General features: G+C 38.6%; 1 protein-coding gene and 1 long non-coding RNA gene across 2 annotated transcripts in view; one reads left to right on the forward strand and one right to left on the reverse strand.

The window, feature by feature from the left end:
• Positions 1-24553, reverse strand: part of PRR5L (proline rich 5 like) — a 71014-nt gene extending 46461 nt beyond the window's left edge. Inside the window, exons 1-2 of the mRNA XM_083356452.1 lie at positions 24411-24553; positions 22624-22704 (exon numbers count right to left, since the gene is read on the reverse strand). The gene's annotated coding sequence lies outside the window, so the exon portion shown is untranslated. The remainder of the gene's footprint in view (positions 1-22623; positions 22705-24410) is intronic.
• Positions 138-898, forward strand: LOC310636530. Its single transcript, XR_014491734.1, has 2 exons — positions 138-239; positions 599-898. It is a non-coding gene; the product is annotated as an uncharacterized lncRNA (long non-coding RNA).
• Positions 24554-24766: the final 213 nt, after the last annotated feature.

Raw genomic sequence — 24766 nt, forward strand, 5'->3', positions numbered from 1 at the left:
TTAAGACGTACAACCATATGAATCACTTAACTGTCATAAAATTGAATGCAGTCACACGGTGACTCCACTTAGAATTGCAGTGACTTATGATCAAAATTCCAGGCACAATTGTGGTCCTAAGACAAGACCCTACTTAACATACCTTTTCTCTGCTGTCAATTCTATACCAGTATGTATTTCTAGGCAAGGTTTTGTTTTTTTTCCAGGAATTGACTAGTCTCAAACTTTAGAGCAGACATGTCAAACACAAGGCCCGGGGGCCAGATCCGGCCCGCGAAGTTTCATGCGGCCCGCGAAGCCATCCTGGAAACAGGGAGGGAACGGCCCCCACTGCCTTGGCCCTGGCCCAGAGACCCCCCCTTCTGCCAGAGACCCTCAGATCTGTCCCACTCCTGCCCAGGTCCTCCCATAGGCACCCTTGATGCCAATGATGTAGAGCTGGCCATGCCCACCCAGTAAGCCATACGCACTGTAGCCACGCCCACCCAGTAGGCCACGCCCACCCAGACCACACCCACCCGGCCCCCTGAGGGCAACCGCAATGCTGATGCGGCCCTCAATGAAATTGAGTTTGACACCCCTGCTTTAGAGCATTCAGCTTCAGAATATTTAACACAGTCTTTCACAACTCAGTCAGTTTTGGTAATAAACATGCTTAGGTGTACACCAACAATGCAAGAATGTGTCACATGTGAAAATGGTACAATATTATGTACAAAGAAAATCTGACCGTTAAATATTTCCTGAGGGTATGGACAAAGTCTAAACATCAAGTGCAGAAAATAAAAATAAAAAACTTTTGGGAGTACATCGGAAACCAACTGAAAGCAGAGAGAAAGAAAAGGAAAGGAAAGGAAAGGGAAGGGAAGGGAAGGGAAGGGAAGGGAAGGGAAGGGAAGGGAAGGGAAGAGAAGAGAAGAGAAGAGAAGAGAAGAGAAGAGAAGAGAAGAGAAGAGAAGAGAAGAGAAAAAGAAAAAAGAAAAGAAAATCTTTTAAATAGTTGCAGAGCTGAAGTACAAATGCAGACAAAATTCCCCCAAGCTTTCTTTTCTCCCACACTTGAACACAGATTACCTTCAAGTTTGTTTGTTTATATTTCACACTGCTAAACCCTCCTATGTCCCTCAGAGGGCTTATGGGTGATGTATAATAAAGCACTGAATAAAACATTGAAATATAAAGCAAGAATAATTAACTCTGTTAAAAATTTGTTGACAAAGGCAAAAGGAAAGTTTTCATGTCATTAACCAACTTCACAACTGTGTGCTTCTTTGGGCTCCCGACTCCCAAGGCTGCAGAGCCATGTTTCAACCCCTTTTCAGAAGGCCAGGAGAGTGGGGGGGGCTTCCTCACTTCTGAGGGAGAATATTCCATAGCGTTGGGACAAGAGCAGAGGAGGTTCTCTTCCTAAACCCAGCCATTCGAAATTCTTTAACTGACTGGTCAGGTGGGATGGGCTGATGTGATGCGACGAAGCTAGTTCCTTAGGTAGCCTGTCTCTTTGCCATGTAGGGCTTTATAAGCCACATCTTGAATTGGACCAAAAGCAAATCGACACTAAATGCAGTTTGTGGAGCAGAAGTATTGCATGTGCCCTTGTTTGGACATCCAATATAGCTCGCACAGCCAACCTTTGCACCAGCTGAAGCTTCCAAGAATAGTCCCATGCAGAGCACATTGCAATAATCCAAACGGGAAATAACCAGGGCATGAGTGATCGAAAGAAGAGCCTCCCTGTCCAGGAAAGGAGCACACAACACAAAATTGAGCAAAGGCCTTTCCAGTCAGGGCTTCCATCTACTCTTTGAGCAGAAGCCTGGAATCCAAGAAGACCCCCGAATTATGCGCAATCCCATCCAAGACCAAAGATAATAAACTCCTGGGTACAGAAGGGCTCACCCTCAGACACTCCATCTTACCAATGTTTTCTCCATTCCAGCACCGCAAAAGAGTGAAGTTGGGGGAATGTTTTTGTATATAAAACAAAATGCTCATAATTTGCTATCCATGCATCTTATATCTTCATTTATTCATAGTTCAACTTGATATCAAAGAAAAGGGTTTCAAAAAGCTCTTTTTATATCTATTATTGTATCTTTTAGACACACCCATCAGGCACATATGTCTTCTCCTGCCAATACTCACAGCTTAGGGCAGGGGTGTCAAACTCAATTTCATTGAGGGCCGCATCAGCATTGCGGTTGCCCTCAGGGGGCCGGGTGGGTGTGGCCAGGATGGGCGTGTCCTACTGGGTGGGCGTGGCTAAAGTGCGTATGGCCTACTGGGTGGGCATGGCCAGCTCTACATCGTTCGCATCAAGGGTGCCTATGGGGGGGCCTGGGCAGGAGTGGGACAGAACTGGGGGTCTCTGGCAGGAGGAGGGTCTCTGGGCCAGGGCCAAGGCAGTGGGGGCCGTTCCCTCTCTGTTTCCAGGATGGCTTCGCGGGCCACATGAAACCACTTCGTGGGCCGGATCCGGCCCCCGGGCCTTGTGTTTGACATGTCTGGCTTAGGGCAACACACTCCCATTTTCTCTGCCTTTTGAAGATCAACCAAGAGAGATGTTATAAAAGCCCTGTGAAACATGTACATTAGTTTTGGTTTTCAATTTGTATTTTATATAATTGTGTAAAATGGTATAGGACAAAGACAAAGAAGAAGAGAAAGGGATGAAGGTGGACTTAATACTAGAGAAGGGCAAAGTCACCGTCCATCTTGTCAGCTTCGTACCTAAGCATACATCACATTCATCCTCCGTGCCACTCAGGCTTTGATTGCCTGTTTCTTTTCCTAGAGAAATGAGAGTGAAGAAAGACCCAGAGACGCACTATTTATTTCAGCTTCTTGAAACAGCAACTGCCAAGAAAGGAATTCATATTGTAGAAAGTCTTGAAGACCAAGCTCAGCCTTCAGGTCAGAGGTTCCCCATCTCTAGTACAAACCAAAAGTATTGATGTTCAAAACAAGGAAATTCCAAATCCCTCACAAACCTGTATTATCCTGAATGTGAGGGAAATACAACTAGAAGGTTCAAATAAGTTCAGAAGAACCGGATGGATGATGAAATTCTTATTTCTTACTCCGAATGCTAGAATTATATATAACATGGTTCCCTGGGTGGAAGGCTTTGATTTGGGGTGGGATAACTGGTAGTGGTTTTGATGTTTTTCATTAATACAGATCCTGTTACAGGAAGGTTTATCTTTTTCACTGATATGCACATAGTACTAATCAAGACCACATTATGACTTTTGTAGATCTTAGGCACTTTTGACGCTGTAGATCCTCCTCCAGTGAAAATTTTGCATGATATTAAATATTTATTTTTTTACAAAGAAATAGGGAGCAGTAAATAATATATGCATTTTGGTAATAATAATTAATCCACAACAAGTGATTGTGTTTGTCACAAATCATCAAACTTACTAAATTTTAATATTCATATTGTGCCTATAGGTTACAAATAAGATAATTGGTTTGATGTTTTAAGTGTTTGTGTTTCTTGGCATTTTTTTAATTAAAAGGCATGGGAATAAATTATTTATTAAAAGGCATGAAAATAGCCTATTTCATTTCTTTCTTTCTGATTTAAAAAAATGAGAAAATATTTTCATTAGCCTTAGGCCTAATGGCGTTATATTGTATAAAAAATGCTTCAGAATCAAAACATAATTTACATCTGATCATCAGCAAATCAAAAAAACAACTGTTAAATAACATACCTCTCATTGTTATTTTTTAGATAGCTCATCCCCTTATATTTGGAATAGGTATAAACCAACCACTAAAAATGGACATTTTTACCTAAACCAAACAACTGGTTTATTACAAGCTTTTGAATAATTTGTCCACATCTAGAAAATACACTTCCTTCTTAGAAAATGTCTTTGTTACGCTGCCATTACAACAATAAAACAACTAGTTTATTCAGCAAACAATGTTAAATCAGACTGACCATAAAGATAGGACTCTATCTTCTAGAATTTACAAAGGTCAAATACAACATATACCGGTACTAAGTCTTTCTGCAGCTAACCACATGTGTGTAGAACATGCTGCTTAACAGTGCAGTTATCTCCAAGGTAAGAAACCCAAAGGGGTAAAATTTTAAAATTAAAACTAAATTGAAGATTAGAGGCAGAACTAAATCAAATTTCACAGAGCTTTACAACATTTGCTGCAGACACAAGGAATTTCCAAAGGCTAAACCAGATTCTGAGAAAGAAAAGCATTTATTTATTTTTGACACATCATTTCCTATCTAATCCTGATAAGAAATTCTCCTTCTTTTAAAAAGGCTTTATTACCTACATTTCAAATTTAGAACAGTGTCACTATGCTAGTTAATCTCAGATGTAATCTGGATTAAGGCACAAAGAAACTGCCCTTGTTAGATCTGATCATTAGCTGGGATCCCAGCTGAGAGTCAGCAGTTACAACCTATATTATCAAGAGAGATACAGAGATAAAGGCTTCATAGCAACCAAAGAAATATTAGTTTTCCTTGCACAGCAAATTTGTTTGCAACTATCATCCCAAAATATACTAGTGGAACATGCTTGCAATATTGCAATACAATTTGTTATGTCGAAGAGGAAAGTCATATCTCTCACTACCAATTTAAAGGTTCTGGGCCAGTCTTAGTGGCAAACACAGTCATGTTTCAAATGTTGCTCAAATATATAAACTTTTAACATATTTAATAAAGCCAAGTATTTGCTATTTCAAAAGTTCACAGCACTTAACTTATCTTTTCTGGACCCCAAAACAATGCAGTCAGGCCTGGTCAGTCAGTCCTTGGACGAGACACATCCAGGAAAACCCAGGGCTGTAAGTAAGGCTGGGAAGTTCAAAAAAACCCAATCTTTTTTTAAAAAAGGCAATGAAACACTTCCATCCATGAAGTATTTTTAACTTTTAAAAATCCCACACATGAAATCCTTTAGTAAAAGGATGGTTTTGTAATACGACTGACCGACCAGTGGTGTCCATAGGACCTCAAGCTTTCCTCAGAAAGGTAGAAGAGTTGCAACATCACACTGCAAGCTCCGCCCCTTTCATGCATGGATGCAAGTTAGGAAAGGAGTGGGAATACATTGCAACACCGCGTAGGGATTCCTCTGCTACTGACTAAAAATGCTAGAACAATTTTGCAAATAAAGGCATTAGAAGTATTGGCCTACAAATAGTTCTAGAAAAATGGTGGTCCTGAATATTTTAATGATATGCATGGACCTTATTATTTTTATCAAGATTGCATTAATTCAGACTACAAATGCTAAGGAATTATTCCCTATTATGTCTATGTAATTTATTAATGAGAGGCTGAGTAAATACTGTAAATCCTCATTTTTAAGCACTTTTCTTTCAATCGTCTGGCAGCCTGTTCTTGATTTTTAACCAGGTGGGTGATTATTTCACTTTTCTTCTGCCTATGGATTGTCCTTCTGCCAAATAACATTCAAAAAGGTTTGAAAGATATTAGAAGTCATTTTTTTAAAAAAAGTAAAAAGAATTAAACAACACTGTAGGTTGTAAAAGATAAATTCTTTCTATCCATTTAGCCTAGTCCAGAAGCTACAACCTGCTTCCTTTTCAAACCTAGTCTTTCTTTTACTGAATATATGATTATCAAAATTCTTGTTTACAGGTACAGATGATAATTTCCAGTCTCCAGTTACTTTTTAAGAAACATGTAAGTTTTTTAAAAAATATGTATGTCTCATGTGTGTTCAGGGAGCACATAAGATGATTTAAACAATAAATGTCATTGCTGATGAGTCATTGCTCATCAGCTCTCTCAGGTAAGCCTGACAAAGAAACAGGACCAAGTGAGCTAATTCTACTTTATTATAAGGCTACCTTAACAGAATCTTGCAAATCTGAAAGAATCCTGTCACCACTTTTAACAGTCTGGTCACTTATTGTAGGTCCTTCCTAAATTTCTGTCTCCAGCCATTAAGAAGTGGGGGTTCTTCCCTCTTGTCCGATCATTTCCTAGGCAGCATATTTTCTCCTTATTTCTCAAGGTCATTCCCACATACCATTACACTTCTATACATCACTATGTACATGAAGTCATTTCCATCTGTTCCAAGAATAATCTGTGTATTGCCAAGCTTTGTTTTTATTTTCTCGTCCACACAAGCATATTTCTGGTCAAATTCTCTAGTTACAAAAAAGGAAAGCAAAAGAGCAAAGAGATATCTGTGCTGAGCATTATACTCACCCACTGTATTCTGGAGAAGACTCAAAATGACTGTACTATAATTTACATAGAATTCAAAAATGATTTAACTTACTCGGTAGATGACCGCTACTTGAGAAACAGAATGGTGTATTTTTGGAATGTGTTTCATCATCTCTATACTTTTTTTTTTAAAAAGGTACAAACTCGCCCCCTGAATTTTATACTTATACAGGATATCTGAAAACTGATCTATGTCAAATTAACACTTTCTTCATAATGCTACAGAAATGGCTTGTGTTCCCTTCATCCATTAATTTCTCAACAATCTAATTTGCAGCTTTGCTTTTTCTAAATATCAACCAGACCTAATCCTACTCATCTGGGAAGTCCATAAAATATTGCCTTGATTCTTTTTAAAGGATTCATAATATATGACACCACCTGAAAAGTACACTTATATAAATACACATACCTTAAATCATTTTGGAACTTATTTTATGAAACAAGACAGATTTTGATGCAGCCAAACCATTTGCATTAACCTTTGTCTTGTGAGACAGAATATGCTACAAACAAGATTCTCTCCATCTTCCATGATAAAGATGCAACAGTATATTATATAATTAATGATGTGCTGCCCTTATAGGTCACCTAGTCTACCAAATGCCAAACTTCTTTTAAAATTGGATCCAGATTCAGCATTGCATTCTGTCTTCACTGGGTATGGGTAGTACATAAATGACAAGGGTAAAAAAAGAATTTCTGGACTCAGCAGGTAAAAATTCAAACCATATCTCCACCCAGCAGACTTTATTTAATCCAGTGTTGAGGCCACTTGACTTCTTGATAACCAAGAGTGGCTTACAAATTCATTCATTCATTCATCCATTCATACATACATACATCAAACTTGTATACCACCCCTCTCATGAAAGACAAGTCCAAGCACCTTACAGACATTGAATAAAATGCACTATAAAACATTTAAATAATAAGTAAGAATCTTAAATTTTAAAATGAATTAAAATTTAAATTAAATTAAATTAATTGGACCCCTGGACTGAAGGGGTTTTAGCTTTTAATATTGTTTTAATTGTTGGGCTTATGTAATTTAATCTATTTTAATTTATACTATTTTTATATCATATTTTATGTTGCCCTGAAAAACGCCCTGAGTCCTTCGGGAATAGGGCGGTATAAAAATTAATTAAATAAATAAATAAATAAATAAAATAAAACTAAACAGGATAGAGGGGTAGGGAACAAAATGTGCACAGGAAGGAGGTGGAGTACTATTAACCACCTCCAATTGGGACAAGATGCTGGTTTGCACTCCCAAAAAAGCCAATGCAGTCTAGGCTGCATTAACAGAGGGATAGAATCAAGATCACGTGAATTATTAATACCACTTTGTAATGCCTTGGTAAGGCCACACTTGCAATACTGTATCCAGTTTTGGTCACCATAATGTAAAAAAGATGTAGAGACTCTAGAAAGGGTACAGAGAAGAGCAAAAAAGATGATTGGGGGACTGGAAGCTAAAACATATAGGGAACGGTTACTGGAATTGGGTATGTGTAGTTTAATGAAGAGAAGGATGAGGGGTGACATGATAGCGGTGTTCCAATATCTGAGGGGCTGCCACAAAGAAGAGGGAGCCAAGCTATTCTCCAAAGTACCTGAAAGCAGGACAAGAAGCAACGGATGGAAACTAGTCAAGGAGAGAAGCAACCTAGAACTAAAGAGAAACTTCCTGACAGTTAGAACAATTAACCAGTGGAACAACCTGCCTCCAGAAGTGGTGACTGCTCCAACACTGGACGTTTTTAAGAAGAGACTGGACAGCCATTTGTCTGAAATGGTATAGGGTTTCCTGCCTGAGCAGGGATTGGCCTAGAAAACCTCCAAGGTCCCTTCCAACTCTGTTCTTCTGATATTTTATCCCAAGATATGTATACAGAACACACAAAATTAATTTTGATTTGGCTTATACATCATGGTTCACTCATTATTTAGCATTGAGCAAATCCATGCAATTTTAGATTAATAACCACAGCTAATAACAATATGACATACTTTAGAGTACGGTGTCAAACTCAATCACATCATGTGACATAGCGTGATGTATCATGTTTTTTGCCTTTGTGGAGTTGGGGTGGGCGTGGCCTGCACATGACGCATCCGGCTCGTGGGCCACCAGACTGACACTCATGCTTTAGAGGAAGTAACCAGTAATACAGCTCTATCGTTATCTTTTTTCTTAATTTTTCAGCAAAGTTTTCTTCAAAACATTTCTCGAATTGTCTTCCTTCTTAGCATGCAGTTTCTTTTCTTAACATTTTCTTAAAATCTTTAACATTTAAAATGTTATTTATTTAACTAAACAGGGTTCAGTGGTAGAGTAAATTGTAAGCTTCTAATCCTAACTCTTTAAACACAATAGTAAGCAATGGTAACCAACAGAAAATACATCCCAAAGTTGCTTCCTCCAATTTGCTGTTTTCTATGTGTATTGAGCTACTATCATCCCTCTTTGCTCATGCCTTTAAACATAATTTGGATAACTACATCTAATTAAAAAAAGCAGCTGCTAAAGTGGTCATTCAGTATTCCCACATCAATTATTTTATCTAGAGTAGGCAAAAGCTACATAAAATTCTTTTTTTAATGTTTAGTATCTTTACTTTTCTTAACCAACAATATTTAATTTTACAAGAAAAGAAAATTAAAAATACAAACTGAGGATACAAACTGAAAAGAAAAAAAATCATATCTTATACTCATCAGCATAAAAATCACTGGTTTACCAATGAATTGAATATTATAATATACGGTAAGCAAAATAAGATATTATTGTGAGATACCAAAAGTCTCCAGCACAATGGGACATATTGGTGCATCCTTTGATTGTTAGAAAATATTGCCTTTTCTTAATACGACAGGTGATGCAATTACAATTCCTTATAAAAAGTCAAATTCCAAAGCTGACATATAAGTCATCATTACATTCACATTAACATTGAAAGATTTTGCCATAAATCTACAAATCTACACTTATACACAATTCCAAAAAATTAAAAGATCACATGATCATATAATGTGGTCAATGAGTCTTCAATTATTTACACCTCCAGCAAAAAAAAAATCTGATCTCTACGCTTTCAAATATATTCTTTGGGGAGTCCAATATAACCTAAGTATAATTTATTAATTAACTTCCAGTAATTGCAATGCATTTAGAAGGCATCCATTTGGGAAAGGCTGACCTGAAGACTGTACTTACAATAATTGCCTAAATAATTATCATATTCAAAGCTGAATATATTACCTCTTAATAGCTCTTAATTATTAATCCACATTGTATTTATGGTACCCCCTATCCTACAAAACATATATTCTATGTAACTTCTTTATGTAGATATCCCACTGAGTTCAATGTGCCTCATTCTGGATAAGTGGGTAACAAGATTGCAACCTCCACTTCAAAGGGAAAATTCAAACCTATAACTCTTTTTAATTTTAAAAACATTTACCGCTGCTAAAATAACCTAATATTTTTTAAAGACAAATTAAATGTAAAAAAAGTTCTTTCATCTGCATATTAGCTAGAAACTTTTTTAAAGTCATTCGCACAAAAATGCCCCAAATCAAGATATTCTCAACACTCACCTATAAAGGAATGGGAATGCCGCTCACTTCTTTCATGGTATGCTGAGAAGAAAACCTTGGACCCTTGAGGAATCTGACCCAATTGTGGCAAGACATTCAGTGGCAGGAGAGAAGAGGCAAAAGGAGGAAGTTCCTCTTTTCCACAACTCCTCCCACTTCAGTAACCCACCAGAAGCAGAATGTCTGCTAGCAGCCACAAGGAGAAGAACATTTCAATTGGCTGGACTTCCAGACAAGGGGAATGCTACAAGAGGCACCCGTAAACTCAGCATCCTGTGACCCTGGATAGGCTTATGATATTCAAGGAATAAATTATATCAACAGAAAAGGAAGCTGCATTGGAAAGGGCAAAAGACAAAGTCAACAATCATTGCTTGAAAGCAAATGGGTTTCTTCCCTCCCACAGGAGAGGCAACCAGGCAACAGGTAAAGTTTTTTCTATCGTATCTTTGTACAGCAAGGGGTTTCACCTGTTCATGTGTATAAAAGGTACACTCAAGGATAATTGAGGAAATCTGGTCTTTACTGCTGCTAACCAGGGCACTCAACTAGCAAGTTCATAGAGAGGAAGGCTGTGTTAAATAACAGTATAGCAGAATTGGAAGAGTCTTTCGAGGTCATTTAATCCAACCCTCTGCTCAAGCAATGATGAACCACCCACAACTTCTGAAGGCAAGCCATTCCACTTGTTTTGTTAGGAAATTTCTCCTTAGTTCTAGTTTGCTTCTCTTCTTGATGAGTTTCTACCCATTGCTTCTTGTCTTGCCTTCTAGTGCTTTGGAAAAATTGATTGACCCTCTCTTCTTTCTGGCAGCCCCTCAAACACTGGAACACTGCTATCATGTCACCCCTAGTCCTTTTCATTAAACCAGACATACCCAATTCCTGCAACCATTCTTCCTATTTTAGCTTCTAGCCCCATAATCACCTTTGTTGCTTTCTAGGATCTCAACATCTTTTATTATATTTTGGAGACCAAAACTGGATGCAGTATTCCAAGTGTGGTCTCACCAAAGCATTATAAGGTGGTATTAACACTTCACATGATCTTGATTCTATCCATCTATCCTTAATGCAGCCTAGGATTGCATTGGTTTTTGGCAACTGCAGTACCTGCTGGTTCATATTTAAGTGATTCTCCACTAGGACCCCAAGATTCTGCTAGTAGGTTTCACCTCAGCCAGGTTTCATCTATTCTCTATCTGTACATTTGGTTTTTATTGCCTAAGTATAAAACCTTGCTTTTCTCTCCACTGAATTTCATTTTGTTAGAAAGGGCCTAGTTTTGAAGTCTGTTGAGATCCTTCTGGATCTTCTGCCAGCTTAGTGTTCTCAAATTTAAGAGTGCTCCTCTATTCCCTCATCTATATCATTTATGAAGATGCTACCAGCAGCTGGAAATATGTCTGATATTTATATCAAGAACTATGGAAGTTTAGTCCAAAACTTTATATATATATATATATATATATATATATATATATATATATATATATATGTATGTATGTATGTATGTATGTATGTATGTGTGTATGTGTGTATGTGTATGTGTCTGTATCTGTATCTATATCTATATCTATATCTATATCTATATCTATATCTATATCTATATGTATATATATATATATATATATATATATGTATATGTATATATATATATATATATATATGTGTGTGTGTGTGTGTGTGTGTGTGTGTGTGTGTGTGTGTGTGTGTGTGTTGCTATCATTCAAATCATTATTCTAAAACAACTGTTAAGATAAAGCTCAGTTCCCAGTTTAGCTCTACTTAGTTACTGTTGGAACCATAGTGGTTTATAGATTGTTTTTATTTTGTTCCTTTTAGCACATTCTTATAATTCATTTTTTTTACTTTAAAAAATCAGGAAGAGAGCATAATACCTTTAAATGAAAATGCTAAACATGTCTAAATTTATATGTTACCCACATCAGTTAAATAGATAAAAATACAGGGATCATGCCATGCTTGATTTGATATACTGTAAAAAGGGTTTGGAGTGACAGAGAACCAGCAGTTAATCATGACTTTCCTTCCTATGTAATAAAAGAGAACACAGCTATTAGTTAATCAGAGCTCATCTTTCAGCAAATATGGACAGCTTTGTCCTATTGCTCATTAGGACAATCTCTTCCCCCCCACACACACACACACATTCACATTTTTAATATTTGAAGATTCCAGCTGTCTGTCAGGATCTCTTTTGAAGCAATATCACTTTCTTGCCATAAGAAGATAACTAGAATTGTGGGAAAAGGTGAGAGAGGTGTTCCCTTAAATCAGACATGTCAAACACAAGGCCCGGGGGCCGGATCCGGCCCACGAAGTGGTTTCATGAGGCCCCCGAAGCCATCCTGGAAACAGTGAGGGAACAGCCCCCGCTGCCTTGGCCCTGGCCCAGAGACCCTCCTTCTGCCAGAGACCCCCAGATCTGTCCCACTCCTGCCCAGGCCCCCATAGGCACCCTTGATGCCAATGATGTAGAGCTGGCCATGCCCACCCAGTAGGCCATACGCACTCCAGCCACGCCCACCCAGTAGGCCACGCCCACCCTGGCCATACCCACCCGGCCCCCCGAGGGCAACCACAATGCTAATGTGGCCCTCAATGAAATTGAGTTTGACACCCCTGCCTTAAATGGTTCTGCAAACTATCTCATGAAAGATAATTTTGTGATTCACTTCTGTAAAAAGGTACTTGTTGCTAATAAACAGAGATTCCTTCCTCTAGAACGGGTGTCAAACTGCCAGCCGGTGGGCCAGATGCATCATAGCAATGCCTAGTGCCCACCCCATTGCCGGCAATAGCAAAAAAGTTGACACGTCGTGTGATGTTGCAAGTTTGATACCCCTGCTCTAGAAGAAGCCAGGGCCAAGTATCATGGTAAGTGAGTTGGAATGGTGGTAAGACCAAAGTTCAACCCTTTTTTGCTCACAAGCATACATAACTACAACTGAGGGACAAAATTTTCACCCTGTTTCATTGGTATTAAAGGTTTCTTTTCAGTTGCTTAGACTGAGTCAAAAAACAAAAAGGTCTATACAAAATGAAACTAGAGGAATGTATCTGTTTATCTCAACAGATTTGTTTTCCACACAGCTTTTCAGCCTTTCTGAGGTAATTGGTTTTAATCCTGAATTTATTTAAACCATGCGCTTATGCAATTTATTTTCACTTAACTACTTAGTATGTAACCCATTTTAAGGTTCATATCCTTCTGTGTATTTTAAATTTTCACAGTCAATTCCCGCATGAAATGTAAAATAGTAGAAATTCTACTGCTTCCTTTAATGAAGTGAAAACCTCACTGCTCTGTTTGTGATAGTTTTTTTTGTACTTAAATAAATACATAATAAGAGATATAGCTTTATACTGTTTTAGAGTGACATATAAAATTTCCTCAACAACCCAACTGACCCTTTTTCTGCTTACCCCATACTGTCCTATTTGAAAAAAATCTGGACTCATCATAAATCACATTCTTGGTAATACTGCCTTTCAATCACTTATAAAATAAATTCTTCCTCCTCTTCTATTAATTAAAAGATGTTTAGTTTATCCCAGTCTTATGTCTTTGCGTCAAGAATCACATACACTATGTTGCATATGTACAAACACATACAATAAAGCTACTCACAATAAGCAAAGTAAAATGCAGGAAAATATTTTTGGTAGAATCTGGAATTCGATCCCACTGATGTATCCATTATACAGTTATGAATGTATATGCATGTACAAATGTATATGTAATATATATACATCTCCCTAAATCTGCTCTTCATTGGTTTATTCATGCATTATCAGCTTACACAACTGAACAAGCGTAGCACAGATATATTAAAATGTGATTTTGGGCTCTCTTATGGCCATAAACTGTTAAGCAAATGATGATTCCAGAGTTATCCATCAAAGTAATGGAAAATAATTACCAAAGGGGCAAAAAGGAACTTTTTGTTAAAAAGCTGCAGGTAGGATTTGTTTTCTGTCTGTAAATCTGCACTTTTCCCAATCAGATTTCTTAAGATAACAGTTTGTGGGGGATAAGAAACAGTTTAATTAAACCAGCACGGATGTCTAATTCCTACATGGCAATTAACGTGCTATGACTGTCCAAGATTTGTTTTGCTATGGTCCTTGAAAAGATGCCACTGTTCAGAAATAAGGAGGGGAGATAGTTAGGGAGTAGCCTTCCATATTGCCACCTTTCCATCCATCAGTCCCTTAAAAACCAGGGTGAAGCTGACCTGAAAAGTGAATAGCATTGGCTGCATTGGCTTCCGGTTGCCCTCCGGGTGAGATTCAAGGTGCTGGTGATGACCTATAAAGCCCTAAATGACTTGGGTCCGGACTATCTAAAGGAACACCTGCTGCTGGCATCAACTTCCCATCGTCCTGTGCGCTCCCATAAGGAAGGCCTCCTTAGGGTGCCGCCGGTCAGGGAATGCTGGCGGGTGATTCCCAGAGGGAGGGCATTCTCTGTGGGTGCGCCTGCCCTTTGGAATGATTTAGCTGTGGAACTCCAGACTGCCCCCGACCTGCGCTCGTTTCGCCGGGACCTGAAAACCTGGCTTTTTGATCTATCTGGCCTGGACTGAGGGGATTTTTAGTTTTAAGTTTTAACATTGTTTTATTGTTGGGCTATTATTAATTTAATTCTTTTTAATTCTATTTTATCTTAATTTATATTGTCTTTTAAATATTGCCCTGTAAACCGCTCTGAGTCCTTCGGGAATAGGGCGGTGTAGATAAATAAATAAATAAATAAATAAATAAATAAATAAATAAATAAATAAATAAATAAATAAATAGCAGAAAAGTGTAGGAAACAGCTTAAGTCTATTAATAGTCTCCTTTCAAATTGACCAATAAAAACAAAGTTACTCTTTGAGTGTTCCACTTCAAGCAAGTCCCTCATTCCACCATCCACCCCATAAAAAGAACAAGATAAATTTTAGTACCAACACCACCACATTCACGGTTTAAGTAAATATTGCATTTATTATTCTGTTCATTTGCAGTTCTGCAGTATCTTTTTGAAATGCAGGCAGCAGGATGGTATTCCAGGTATGTTTGCCACATAGCTTTTTATGGTTATTATGAAATAAAATGATTTTTTAAAAAAAATATATCTCCAATTGTAATTTTGCTTTTTTCACAGGTCAGATTCCAGACTTATTACAATCCCAAAGTCCTGAGTGCTCAGATTTCATCAATATACATGTGAAATATATGTCCAGGGCTAACTTATAATATAATTTAAAGTTACATTTTTAATTGAAATGAAAAGCTATTAACTCAAACTCTCTCTCCTCTGCCTTCTCTCTTTTTCTGTGTGAAATACAAGAAACTGTCTTTAGTACACAAACATACAGTACACTATATGCACAAAATGTAATATGAATTATAGCCATAATATTTTGACTTCACAAGACTCCATTAGGATGATTACAAGTCCCATAAGATTATCCTTTTGCATTAGGTATAACAAATCAAGAAATCTTCAATTAGCTAAAGTTTCTTATTTAATCAAGAAAGGCTATTTTAATGCAGTCGCAAGTTACGTTAGTATCCTCACTTATTTTGAAGCTGTGAACCATAATTTTCAGACATATTGCTCACTGGGGCTACAATTTCCAAAATTTCTAGTCACAATAGGCAATCACTGTTTTGTGGTATTGTAAAATTAAACCTAAAGTCAAGTAAAATTTGCACATAAGGAATAAGCCTTTATAAAAAAAGAAATCAAACATGGATTTTCAAGATTAGTATCTGCTCTGCCAGATGACTGGAGGGGAGGGAAATGGGCATAATCTAATTTGGCTTTGTGCATTTACAGCACTTTCACTGAAAAAATCCATGTACTGCAAAAGTAACCGTTATTTTTTATAAACCTTTTAAGAACTATTTGATGGACCAAATATAAATTGAATATATATATACAAGAAAAAGTATCACTAGCTAACTTCTCTAAATAAAATCTCTGCTAGAGGTATAGCACATGAATAAGTTATAAAGCTGAATGAATACTGAAGTCTCTTACTTTTACTATTCTTATTTCTTTAACATGATTTAGTTGACAGAAAAAGTGGGCAACTACAGTAAACTCTGATTTTAAAAAAGTAGTTGCAGGTAAAAAAAGCATGAAAGTAATGCAAATGATGCCAACTGTTATTTGTATCAATTTACCTTTGCATAATTATGACATTGCACAAAAACCATAATTTGCATGTGACATTATGCAAATAATACTGCAAAACTATGATCTGTTGCATGTATAATCCACTGAGAAAAATTCCACTAAAAGAAGTTGCACAATTGTATTTATACAGCTCCATTTTCATCACATCACTTCATGTGAAAAAAACCTAAGGAAAAAAAAAACTCCGGTAGGCAGATGACTGTGGTTCACCAATATTCCAGTTCCTAACTTACTAATATTTTCCTACTATTATTATGATTAAATATTGTTTAATTAGTAAGCTAGATTTCAAAATGATATTAACTGATGCACAGAAGTTCATAAAATTAATTCAGGAATGATAGATTAGACGAAGGGTTATCAAATCCTGGATGCTATTAAGATAAAAACAATAATTACTGTAGAACTCCAGTATAATTGATTAACTTGCCATATGACTCTTGATTAATTTCAGTGCAAGTACGCACTGCAGTCACAGCTGAAACATGTTCAATAGCTTCAGTAAATCTGCTTTAGAAAAACCAGGAACAGATTACGCTTTTTGTCAATATTCTCAATGTATTTTTTTTCCTCATCCTACCTTCAACAAATAACCCAAACTAGTAAACTGAAAAAGTTAGTATCTTTAGATCAGTTTATTTCAAAAGAAAAAAAGGTCAGGTTTCTTATCGCGGGAAACACTTAGTACACCTACTGCATCGAAGAGCTTTGTTGACATTAAAATTCAGGCTCAAACCCTCTGGAGCTCTAAGGCAAGTAACGTTTTTGAACGTGAAAAACTTCATTCCACATAGCATGTAAAATGTTCACAATCCTGCAGTAGCAGTGGCTGAGAGGATTTTTTGAGAGAGTGATACTCTCTGTGCAGGAAAAAGAAATCAATAAAGCAGAGCTTGGGTTAATTTAGGAGAGTTTCAGCCTAGCCTCCTGCTCATTGATTTGTTAAATTGCTATCTTTTTGTTGTATTTGTTAGGAGCATTATCCATCCACTACAGTTTGATACATGTACCATTTAGGAGTGCAGCACAGTATATGGAGCAGTTATTAATTGAAGGTAGTATAGTTGATACATTTCCATCAGAGGTATTACCCCCAAAAAAAGGAACTGCTTATACGTACATGCTTGTGAGAAGCAAAACTATGTCTCTCCAAGTACAGCATGTTCTAATGAAGTAGTTGGAAGTTGTTGAAGATACTACAATTCATATTATTTTGAAAGACTGAAAGAATTTGATCCAAGTCTTATCTTTGAATACGCCTGATGAAGGCTTTCAACATGGTGTTTCAGAGATTTTAGCTCAGATAGACTGACTTATTTACATGGGATGGTTTTTCAACTTCCTAGTCTAGCCTTTAAACCTTAAACCTACAATTCCCCTGGCGGTCTCCCATTCAAATACTAACCAGTCTTAACTTGCTTAGCTTCCAATCACAGAGTACACATAGGCACCAGCAACTTTGAGGTAGTTGCTTACTACTGGTTAAAAACATTTTTCTCGCATCAAGGGATCACTTCAAGGCCAGCCTATTGCTGAAGCCAATTGCAGATCAAGGTGATCCAGCAGGAAAGTAATGTTAATGCTGAGAAAACGAAACAAGCCACCCTCTATGGCAGCCATGTCAAACACAAGGCCCGGGGGCCGGATCCGGCCCGTGAAGTGGTTTCATGCGGCCCACGAAGCCATCCTGGAAACAGTGAGGGAACGGCCCCCACTGCCTTGGCCTTGGCCCAGAGACCCTCCTCCTGCCAGAGACCCTCAGATCTGTCCCACTCCTGCCCAGGCCCCCATAGCCACCCTTGATGCGAACGATGTAGAGCTGGCCACGCCCATGCAGTAGGCCATACGCACTCTAGCCATGCCCACCCAGTAGGCCACGCCCACCCAGGCCACACCCACCCAGCCCCTTGAGGGCAACCGCAATGCTGATGCGGCCCTCAATGAAATTGAGTTTGACACCCCTGCGAACACTTTATGTTGTACAGCGGGAGCCCATATTTGTGTCATCATTTTTGCTTTGCCTGCTAGAGAGATCAGAGCCTCCTCAATAGGCAACCTGTGTGTGTGTGTGTGTGTGTGTGTGTGTGTGTTAAGAGAATATTGACCTTATGGAACAACTTAAATAACAGGGAACAGGGAAGATGGAGGATCAATGTTGGGCCAGGGAAAGGAGGATGAGAAGAATGAGAATAATCCCATTCCTCTATCCTACTCCTAGCTGCCATAATATCATAATAAGTATAATAACCTCCATCCTTCTGTAAGGTCAGGAATCTTACAAGCCTGGTTCCCATGGGTAAAACAAGTATGATGATAGCTATTTTGAAAATGACACACAGTACTTTCCTCTGATCTCAATGATGGGAAGAAATAAGGAAACTTTCTTAAGGGCTTTGTGGATGAGCCTGGCATTGGCCATTTTTATGCACAGAGTAAAGATATCCCATGTGACCCTAGTGATACAGTTCCATCCTGCTTGATTGCTAATTTAAAAATCCCTTAGATGGAAATGTTATCCTTACTTTTGGATATTAATAATGATTAGCAAGTCATCTGGATCACTCACTGGCAAGTCAAATTTCCAACCATCACATGTTTTTTAAATTTAAATGTTAGTAATTCACCAATTTTATTTTTTTAAAAAAACTAGTGAATTACTAGTATTATTTGAAATATATACAAATTAAACATAGACATGCTGATGAAGAACTACATTTGCAAGGCAATTCACATTTGGGACTTTTGCTGAAAATTTAGCTAAGGTTAACTTTAGATACAGACTTTAACTTTACACTGATCTCCCAAGCGAAAAATTGCAAGCTTTATATAGCATGATTATATTTATCCTAACAAAAAAAAGGGTTTCCCCATTCCTAATCGCTACTATAAACTGAAGGAAAGGATATCTTAAATTTGTTAGGAACAGGGCAGATGGTATAAATTGATGCACCATCCCTAATGAAAGCTATGGTTACCTTCTAAAGTTAGTCTAAAGAGTAGCTTTAGAAGAGCTTTGGAAAACCCATTTACCACTTTAGTAAACTCTTGTTAATGCTTTAATGCAAAGGTCCCCAACCTTTTGGGTACCAGGGACCAGTTCTGTGGAGAGAGGTTTTTCTGCGGACCGGAAGGTACGTTGTTTTGTGTGCAGATGGGGCATTGCTTGTTTGTGCAGACCAGTTGCTGGCATGCCATGGACCGGTAGTGGTCCATGGACCAGGGGTTGGGGACCCCTGATTTAATGGGGCTTTGCTTGATTTTCTTTTCTTCCCTAACTGCTCTTCCTTTCACCTCATAGTCATCTAGTTTTGTTTCCCCTTTGTTTCTTTCCTTCCTTTCTAAATGCACTGAAAAAAGTGCTTCAGTTTCATTTATAGTGGCACACGGAAATACAATATATAGCCAATAATGACAGGATCAAGGAAGTTAAATATGGGGACCAGGTGCCAGTCACTTTGTACTTTAGAGATTAAAACTTTGAACTAGACCTGGATATAATTTGCCAAAGTGGTACTATTTTAGAGTAATAATATTTTCATCCAATTTTAGAGACATTGTTCTGTACAGCAAATTCTAATAATTCACCCTAGAAGTTAACTCGCATAAGCTATTTCTACAGAAGCAGTTCCTGTATCAATCTGATGTGATATAAGACACTCCATTAAGGTTACCTCTGCCTCTATATTCAGTGCTTTTTTTAAAAAAAAAAAAGTGCCGGAACTCAGCAGTGCTGTCACTGGGAGCGATGCCGGTGTCTTGCTACGGTGTTGCCGCCCGTCCTTTGCACCCCCGCCCCTGCGGCTCGAGCCACATGCCACAGGGATTCCCCTTCCCACAGCTGCCGTGGGGATTCCCCTCCCCACAGTTGCCATGCCCCACGCTGAGCCCCCACCCGGAGCTGCTCCGAACCCCAACCCAGAGCTGTGTTCCTCGTGGCAGTGGTCTCCAGTGCCAAACAGCCTCTTTCCAACTACATCCAGAAAAATTTGTAACAAACATTGGAATTCTCAAGGCCATGTTTGGTATTTACCAGTAATCTCTGTGCTGTCACATCAGAACTATGTAATGCATATCGTGCTGCCACCATGTGGTTGTTTGGAGAAATTGCAACATTATGCTAATGTGGTCAGCCAATACCTCCCATTTTGTGACGTACTTCCTCCTCCTTCTTAACCCCGTACTTTCACCCCTCCCATTCTGGGACGTACTTCCTGCTTCTTGTTCCTCTGTGCTTCACCTCTCACCATAACATGCAGACACAGTAGGTACCATTACTGTCTTTTGACCTTGGAAATACTGGCAATTCATCATCTACCACATCTTGTTTTGCTGTAATCTTCTCTGCATGCAAATAAAGGTACTTCTGGATGATAAAAGGTACTTCCACGAGTTCTGCTATCTGGCAAAGGCTGTTAACAGTGATAGTATCCACTTATACAGGCCAGGCACAGGGGTCTTAGCAAGGGGATAAATCATTAAACAACAGTCAGTCAGAATAATCTGTTACTGGAAGGAAAAAGCAATCCCTGCTGCGTTACTGATTCCAGAGAAGCATTTGCATGTATGAAGGTATCCTTATGGTGCCATAGTTATGGATGAGAAATATTGGTTGCAAAGTTGGCATTTCTGGATGTAATACAGATATTTTGGACTTATTTTTGTTTCTTTGCATGTTTAATATTTTTAAAAAGGCATATGCTACTGACTATACTTATGCACATATGTAACATCTTTTGCTAGGATACATGACCACTGCTTGTCCAGAATGTGAAAAGTGAAAGATTGTGACTAAACAAAATTTTAATTTACAGATAATACCACCAGAAATTATTTTAGCCTTTTAAATAAATGTCGTTATTGATGTTAAGCTCACTATGGAAAACATCATATATTATTATGTATATACTAGGTTAATTATTTAAAGACTGAAGTGCAACATAACTAGATTCTAAATAATCTATTTTTGAAAACACACAACAGTCCAAACAGTAAAAGTAAAGCCCAAATTAAGAATATTTCATTCTTAAGAATTGTTTAATTTAAAGTGGTTTAGTTGTAATAGATGGTTATAGATTCAAAATAGTTTTCAAGAGTGCACAAAAGATACTATTTTTTTAACATCAGCTAAATTAGACATATTACATTGAGAAAAATGTTTCTCATTTCTTTCCTGTTACCTTGATTTATTTCATTGCAGAGATGTTAACGTAGGAAATAGATCATTTTGTTATCTAATTTTGCCTTCCAGAAGACAGAAGCAGATGAAAAATGTGAGGTTCTTTCCTGTTGGCTTTTTTGAATTAGCTGTTTTAGATTCTAAAAGTTTAGTTCCTAAAGAAGTAACCTTGTAAATAATTTTAACATCCTCCTCTAGTGCAGGGTAGGCAACCTTGGCTCTTTTATGACTCAAGGACTTCAACTCCCAGAATTCCTGAGCTAGCATGGCTCAGCTTGGAAACCTCTCTCTTTCCCCTCAGCGTGGCTGGCTCAGGATTTCTGGGAGTTGAAGTCCACGAGTCATAAAAAAGAGCAAAGACTGCCTACTCCTAAAGCCAATAGGGGGAGCTTTTTTTGCAAAAAAAGGTGCTGGAATGCCATTCTGAGTGTTCTATGAGAAAAAAAGCCCTGTCTGTATGGCAAAACTTGATAGATCCAAGAACTACCAACGGATCCTTAAACTACCAATCTGATGTTCTTAAACTACTGCAATCTCTTGGTGACCATTGCCTAATTAGTTTTCTGATCTATTTTGTTTTGATTAAATCTAACTTTATTGGCTTTTGTCCAATATTAATCAAGAACTGATTCAGAGCATCCACACTCTCACTTGATTTTAGTTAAAAAAAGTAGTTGATAATTTATATTTATTTATATAATTTATTAAATCTGTTGGCTGTCCATACAGTGGTAAAATGACATTTTAGCCTGCACAGCTAGATAGCCAAACGATTCTAGGTGTTGAAAAGCGTAGAAAATAAAATAAAATTCTTAAACTCACAACACAGGTGGTTGAGACAGTTAATTCTATAATGTTTCACTGTTTCACCAATGATTTTATTAAAAAAAAATGTGCAAGGCAGCAGCTAGTGACTGAAGGAGACAGGTATTCCTGATATAGAGCAGAATATCTAGTTGTAGACTTTTTTGCCCACAATATGTTATCTATAATGAAATAAAGCATAGCAGGTAAGTCAGAAAATACTACTTTTGATGCATTTTCCCCCCCAAAAAAAGAGGGTCTAAAGTTGCCTTTCCAGTGACCTTGATGTAAGTGAGACCATCAGACATCCCTGCCCTCAAGACTTTAATTACTTGCATTAATTTAACTGTGGGCATTTTATCAGCTTTTGCATGATTTATCCATCATTACCACCATTAACTTTTATATTTGTATTATTTTAACTCTAACTACTGGTGGTTTTGTTTACTGGCATCTTATGTGGACATTTTAATTGTTATGCCTGTTTTGTAAATTTCCATGATTTGGTCCCTGTTGATTTGGTGGCGTAGAACAAGTAAATAAAAATGAGCAGCAGCTCCTACTCACACTAGAGCAGGCTTGTCGTACAGATCCACCTTCCTTCAACCCGAAAAGGTCTTGCTAAAGAGGACAGTCCTGACACCTTTCCTAAAGAGGGAAAAGGAACATATTTAATACAGATATGCTTGCCCTGCCTAAACTACGACACTGGTTAATTAGCACATAACAGATGGGAACAGCCGCCAAAGGGCTCTTACAAGTGATCAGATGTTGTTTTCTAATACACTTAGCTTCCCTGGTATACCTATGGTATGCAAACAGGTGTCTACTCCTGCATATAGCAATGGGGGAGTCTACCTGCCTTCCACCAGTCATTACTGTTTAACTATCCAGAACATAAAACCAATATGAAGGCAGTAGAGATGAACTAAATAGCTTTGCTCATTTTTTTAGCAGACCAAATTTCAGCTTTATGGTTCCCTTTCCTCCGAGTAGTTTCATGAGAACTCTCATCACTTTTATCCTCAAAGAAATCAAAGGAAAAGGGACTGGCCCAGAGTTGTTAAGAAGCTCCATGACCAAGGATGCTTTGAGTCTAGATCTCCCCAACTTCAGCTGAGCACCAATCCAGGGTGCACTAATGCTTGCCTACATGCTGGAAAAGCTTTACTGTATCTGCCAGTTCCTTCCTACAAATCCATCCAGGACACTACAGAAGAATCATGCCAGCATATCTGACAACTGCTGGCAATCCCACTGTTGAAGAGACTGCAAGCCACTACTACGGTGGCATCAGAATACAGTCCAGCCAACTCACATTCTACTTGCTGTGACTTGCCACAATTCATCCCTCCAATTTGTCCCACTTGCCCATACAGATCAGTGACAGATTAAAAAGCACACTTTTGCTGGGTTGCGTATTTGGCTCTGCAGCATGAATCCAGCCATACAATAAAATGGGAAGGAAAAAAAAACAACCTTCTGCATAGGTGCCAAAATGTTGTGCATCCAATTCTGCAGGGCCTCCCAGCACTTGACTTGCCTCTCAATAAACTGCATCTATTCTTATCAGAACATTATAGGGTGCCTGGATCTGTAGTAAATTGCTGGCTGAACAAAATTGAAACTTTCTGCACCACAAAATTACAGCACTGCCTATAAATACACTCCATAGTTGTTACCAACAAACAAAAATACACAAGAGACCGGCTCAAGCGTCAGTTTAGTCATTCGGGCCCTGGGAGTGTTGAGACAGGAGGGGAAATTTCATGAAACAAGGCAGAAATGAAAGAAATCGGAGAAGGCAAAGAAAAACCTGAGCCTCTTGTTATCCGGAGTGCAAAAGGATTGTTTCTATTTTAAAAAAAAGGTATTCATTCTGTTAACGGAATAAAGGCGCTCAATTATCCTAGCCTTCCCAGCTCGGAGATGCCTTGGTTCATTAATTTAACCCAGACATGTCAAACACAAGGCCCGGGGGCCGGATCCGGCCCGCGAAGTGGTTTCATGCGGCCCGCGAAGCCATCCTGGAAACAGTGAGGGAACGGCCCCCACTGCCTTGGCCCTGGCCCAGAGACCCTCCTCCTGCCAGAGACCCTCAGATCTGTCCCACTCCTGCCCAGGCCCCCATAGGCACCCTTGATGCGAACAATGTAGAGCTGGCCACGCCCATCCAGTAGGCCATACGGACTCTAGCCACGCCCACCCAGTAGGCCACGCCCACCCTGGCCACACCCACCCGGCCCCCTGAGGGCAACCGCAATGCTGATGCGGCCCTCAATGAAATTGAGTTTGACACCCCTGATTTAACCAAAAGCGTTTCATTCTTCCCTGGATCCTTCAGCCAAACTCACCCGGTCCCCGAGACGAGGATTTAAACAGGGGAAGCCAGCCAGATCTTTTTTTTCTTTTCTTTCCACGCTAACCGCACGTCTTCAGTCTCTACATAGCCACAGCCGGTTACGCTCTTAATTAAAGTCATTTAGCAATAAATGAAAAAAAAAAGTGGGTGGGTGGGGGAAGGAAGGAATGACCTATCCGCCGTCTCCGCCTACTCGGCTTTCGGAAGTTAGTAGCACCTCCCGGAGGGGGGAAAAAAATAGCTCAAAAGGAGCGTGTAAGTTGGCGAATCGCTCAGACGAATACTTGGAAAAACAAGCAGGTTTGGTTTTCTGCTGTTGCGAGCCGGAGAGGGGAAAGTTGTAACGTG

The sequence above is a fragment of the Vipera ursinii genome (genome assembly GCF_947247035.1).
Source record: "Vipera ursinii genome assembly, chromosome: 1".
In the NCBI taxonomy this organism is placed as follows: domain Eukaryota; kingdom Metazoa; phylum Chordata; class Lepidosauria; order Squamata; family Viperidae; genus Vipera; species Vipera ursinii.